Here is a 5,666-nt window from a genome sequence, read left to right as displayed (position 1 = left end):
CAGTCCTTTTTCAGCCTAAATCATATTTTTGCTCAACTCCCTCAATTTCAGCCAGAAAATACCTGAAATCACAGAAAAACACACAAACTTATAGTAAAGTCCAGAAATATGATTTTTGCCTAAAAACTAATAATATTATACTAAAAACTAATTAAAACATACTAAAATCTACATGAAATTACTCCCAAAAAGCGTATAAAATATCCGCTCATCACTCAGCGATCTCGATCACTTTTGAATACTTGAAACCATCTTGAATTTATAGGATACTTAGTGGAACCACCCTACTCAAGACACGACGCCAACAGATTATATCAGTTTCTTCCATGTAAAATATATATTCAGTGAAAATCACACAAAAATAGTATTAAAAGAGTAATGCACAGCAGCATCAGAGGATAATTCAAGTAATATAATGTGCAAGTGTTAATAAATTATAAAGCAAAGTTCATTTAAATGGTCAGTTAAAATACAATGGACACTTCATGTGGTATTGCCAATGCATTTTAGCCTCTTTATTTAAGGAAACAAAACATTGAAAGGACATACTGAAAGATCTAACACATACTATGCGCATATTGTACTCTTAACATACCATTTCGATACTACCATATACTGAGTAGTACATACTTACTTGTCCAAGCAAAGAAGCAATACAAGCACTAGTATGGACAAGAGGACCCTCTTTACCTAAAGCAAGGCCTCCTCCTACTGATCCAATGCTGCCAAATATCTGAACAAAAGAAGAATCCTTGCATTTAATTTGCAACTATGTATTTCTAAAACTTTAAAAAGCAAAATAATCAATGCAGCCCTCTGACCTTTCCAATCAAAGTTCTCAGAAGAAGAATTCCATGAATATCAACCCTTGAACATTATTCATCATTCACATTATCAGCATACGAAGGATTTTTGTGCAAGCTGGAGTTGCAATAAAGCAGAGAATATCATAGCTATTTGAACATCCAAATAAAAAAATCAGCAAATATGTATGTACTATACAGTATATTCTGATTTTTAAGATCATAAAATTGAGCACACTAATATTTATTACAAGTTAATTACTCACAGTAAATTTGCCTAATGTTTGCTTTCCTTTACTATTATAACCCTAACTTTTATGAATTTTTATTATTGATTGAAAGAGTACAATTATTTTAACAATCTAATGAGAAAGATAACAAATAGCCCCAGAATAAAAATGAATACAAGCCGGTATGTATATGTTAACTAAAAAAAAGAATTATGATAGAAGTTTGAAATCGATAGTGAAAAACCATTTAGGAACAATTAACAGTAAAATAATTAATAGCTAAATCAGTAAAAAATTTCAACAACATCACTAAAGATGAATAAGAGGCTCTGCACGCCAAAATCAAAATAATTCAATCTTCGCAGGAACAATCTTCAATCCCAATCAAGCTAATTTTAGCATTTTAATATTTTCAAAAATGCAGTTTCTTAAACTTGACATCACAAGCTGTTGTTGATTTAAAGAAAATAGAAAAAGTTGGTGAACATGAAAAAAAAGGAGTTAAATGTAATGGAATTTCGGTAAGTCCAACCTTTGTTTTTGAAGGTGTAGAGGATGCCCCACCACTAGTCATCTAAACAAGCCCATTTTTGTGGATCTCCATGTGCAATGTTGGGACCTGAGACACACAGTTCACAGAGACTGGTTAGAATAGAAGTGATACAATGGCAAATAGGTTAAATATAATCATAAGTAACAGAAACAAAAATGGGGAGAACTTAAACTTGCCTTTAGCAAAATCTATTCTGTAAACACAGAAGTTGATATATGGCTAATAACATGTTAATCAAGACTGCAACATTAGAAGAACAATTTTCATGATTCAAGGTGAACCAAAATGATTCCAACTACACAAATGATTAGGAACAAAAAAACTATATATTTTGCTCTGATCAGACAAATCTAAAGGTAAACTTCTGATGCCAATGATCCAATGTTGATTTTAATAGAAAACATCCCCAATGTTTAACCTTAACATATTAGGTACGACATAAAATATCCGAATCATCTGGCATAATATTAAAAAAATACACACACTTTTGATTCTTTTTCCTTCATATTTTTCCAAGTCAACAACAAGACTAGTTAAATATATATAAAAATAAAAAATAAATCTGAAAAATTCAACCAAAAACTCAAAATCTCAGATCTTATTGAGAGATAAACAAAAAAATCAAAATCTAAGATCTTATTGAGAGATAAACCCTTCGCTAAACAGCAGAAACATGACCAGCAACAGGAAGCTAATTTTAGATAAAACTGTAAGGCAAAAGCTATTCCATTACCTTATAAGTAACTTCCAAGGACTTCTTATAAAGCTCATTCTCAGGATCCTACAATTTCATAATCAACAAATACGTTACCCGTGGATGTACAAGAAAAGAATAAAATCTATCAGGAAGAATTAGATAAAGAAGAATAGGAGAACACATTACCTCATCAAGAGCTCTCTAGAAACACTCACGTGCCTTATTAAAATTAACCTTTATGACATCAAATTTATGGAAGCTTTTTCCCAGCTTCTGACTGCAATTTAGAAGGAGGAACATACAAGAACAAGTTAATTGATAGTTTAATATCTTAGCAGAAAGATTTACCAGCATACCCAAACAAACCAAACATCTCTTCTCCGTCTCTACTTTATAAAAATATAGTTTTACCTTGACTAGACATCTAGGATGCAGAGTGAATCAATCAACTACTATGAGCCTCAAAAGCGGATCTCCTCCAACTACCTGCGTCATAAATTTCCATGTTCATAACATTCAGCCAAAACCAAAAAATATACATCAAACCTATGCACAAGTAGATAAATATATATTTTAAAATGATATGTTCAACTTTAGATTTAATTGATATGTTCCTTTAACTCTCCAAGAACTAATAGAGCATAAGCATTTAGGATGTGCAAATAGTGAGAATCAGAACACTAAACAAAGACGTGACATCTACAACTCTGTTTAATCACAGTTTACACTATTCCATTCCTAAACTTAAAACCCTAAATGTTACATTCATTTCATTTCAACATCATCCAAAGTATTACTGACCCTAATATCCCTGGAAAGGGGATGTGAGCAGAGGATACCGATGCAAATCCAATCCGAGGCTGAAGTTAATGCTGCTGCCTTTGACAAAACAGCCGCCTTGCCTCCTCTCTTAGCCGCTATTACCGCCTTCTTCTGCACGGCCTTTTTTTTGCTGGCGTTGGACACGATATGTATTAACTAATTTCTGCAAATACATCAACAAATCAAATCCACTGAATAATCAGCAACCAATAATGCAGCAAGCAAAGCTAGAAAAATTAAAAAATGAAAAGCATTAGATGCAAACCTTGGATTTGAGATTCGAGAAGATAAGAATAGATCTAGGTTGGTGCATTAGTAATCGGAGGAAGAGTGAGAAGAACCTGATATGGTGCTTAGGGTTCGAAACGGCGATGGACGGTAGCACTAGGACGGCAGCGGCGACACAGCTTGAAGAAGAGAGAAGAGATGGAGGCTTAGGGCTTTCTGGGTCTGGGTCACGAGGAGGAGATGAGGAAGACGAAGACGATGGTAGCCAAGCTCAACGAAAGCGCGATGAATCTCTAGGGTTAAGGTTCGAGGCGCGATGGGTTAGGGTTGGAGACTTGGAGGCGCCATGGGATTAGGGTTAGAGGTATGCAACATGGTTGGGTTGATGAGCGAGGGTTGGGTGCGAGGGTTGAGAAACAGCTATAGGGTTCGACAGAGAGAGGGTTGGGTGCGAGTGTTAGAGGAGGGGCATGAGTGCGACGGTCATTGGCTAATTACACAGATGACAATGAAGGCGATGAAGATGAACGATGAACGATGAAGGCAGGATTCGAAAGTGAAGACGAAGATGATGGCACAGCTTCACTTTAAGGGATAAAAGAGAATTTGGTAACAATGTAAAATTAGTGTGCTGTTGTTATCACTTTAAGGGTTAAAATTGAAAACTTAGAAAAAAAGAGTAAAGTGTGAAAAAAAATGGGTGAAAAACTAAATTTTGGGGGAGGGAACTCTATCGACACATTTTTGTACGGTGTCAAAATAAATACAGGATATGGGCACGATTTAAAAAGGTGACCATTGAAAGACAAACTAGCCACGCTTTTTAAGCATGTCGGTTTCCCTTTATGGCCAGGCTTTTCAAGCGTGGCAAAAAAAGAGTGGCCAAATTTCAAATCAGCGGCCACGCTCGTAAAAGTGTGCCGATTTTCCTTTATGACCACACTTTTCAAGCGTGGCAATAAAAAAGTGTGGCCAAAAAATCCATTCCGAGTGCAGGGAGGTCAGGATCCAACAGCATCAGCAGTCCTTTTTCAGCCTAACTCAGATTTTTGCTCAACTCCCTCAATTTCAGCCAGAAAATACCTAAAATCACAGAAAAACACACAAAATCATAGTAAAGTCCAGAAATATGATTTTTGCCTAAAATCTAATAATATTCTACTAAAAACTAATTAAAACATACTAAAATCTACATAAAATTACCCCCAAAAAGCGTATAAAATATCCGCTCATCACAACACCAAACTTAAACTGTTGCTTGTTCTCAAGCAACTAGATAAATAAAATAGGATGAAAAGAAATTAAGAAGTAATAATATTTTAGAGTTTTAAATGAAGCTCAGATTCTTATTAGATGAGTGGGGCTTGTAGCTTTTTATTTCTGAATAGTTTTGGCATCTCCCTCTATCCTTTGAAATTCAGAATGATTGGCATCCACAGGAACTCAGAATTCAGATAGTATTATTGATTCTCCTAGTGTAGTATGTTGATTCTTGAACACAGTTACTTTATGAGTCTTAGCCGTGGCCCTAAGCACTTTGTTTTCCAGTATTACCACCAGATACATAAATGCCACAGACACATGACTGGGTGAACCTTTTCAGATTGTGACTCAGCTTTGCTAAAGTCCCCAGTTAGAGGTGTCCAGAGCTCTTAAGCACACTCTTTTTGCCTTGGATCACGACTTTAACCACTCAGTCTCAAGTTTTTCACTTGGACTTGCATGCCACAAGCACATGGTTAGGGACAACTTGATTTAAAACAAAAAGAATTTTTGAAAAAGAGAGGGAGAATTTTCGAAAATTAGAGAGGGAAAAGTAGTTAGGTGGTTTTGAAAAAGATAAGAAACAAACAAAAAGTTAGTTAGTTGATTGAAAAAGATTTGAAATCAAGTTTTTTTTTAAAAAAAAGATAAGAAGATAAGAAGTTAGATAAGATATTTTGAAATCAAATTTTGAAAAAGATAAAATTTTTGAAAAAGATAAGATAAAAGATAGAAAGATATATTTGAAAAAGATATTTTGAAAAAGATTTAATTTTAAAAATTGACTTGACTAACAAGAAACTACAAGATAAGATTCTAGAACTTAAAGATTGAACCTTTCTTAACAAGAAAGTAACAAACTTCAAATTTTTGAACCAATCACATTAATTGTTAGCTAATTTTCGAAAATATGATATAAAAGATAAGAAAAAGATTTTGAAAAATAATTTTTAAAATTTTCGAAAATAAAAAATAAAAAGTGGAAAAGATATGATTTTTGAAAAAGATTTTGAAAAGATAAGATTTTTAAAATTGAAATTTTGACTTGACTTGTAAGAAACAACTAATTT

General features: G+C 33.7%; 1 long non-coding RNA gene across 1 annotated transcript; it reads right to left on the bottom strand.

Moving 5' to 3' along the window:
* Positions 1 to 218: 218 nt before the first annotated feature.
* On the bottom strand, positions 219 to 868 carry LOC110275264 (uncharacterized). The gene is made up of 3 exons (XR_002367620.2): positions 822 to 868; positions 635 to 733; positions 219 to 284 (listed from the first exon to the last, which is right to left on the bottom strand). It is a non-coding gene; the product is annotated as an uncharacterized LOC110275264 (long non-coding RNA).
* Between the last annotated feature and the right edge of the window lie 4,798 nt (positions 869 to 5,666).

Source organism: Arachis duranensis, chromosome 9, assembly GCF_000817695.3.
Source record: "Arachis duranensis cultivar V14167 chromosome 9, aradu.V14167.gnm2.J7QH, whole genome shotgun sequence".
Taxonomy (NCBI): domain Eukaryota; kingdom Viridiplantae; phylum Streptophyta; class Magnoliopsida; order Fabales; family Fabaceae; genus Arachis; species Arachis duranensis.
This window is presented reverse-complemented; position numbering and strand designations above follow the sequence as displayed.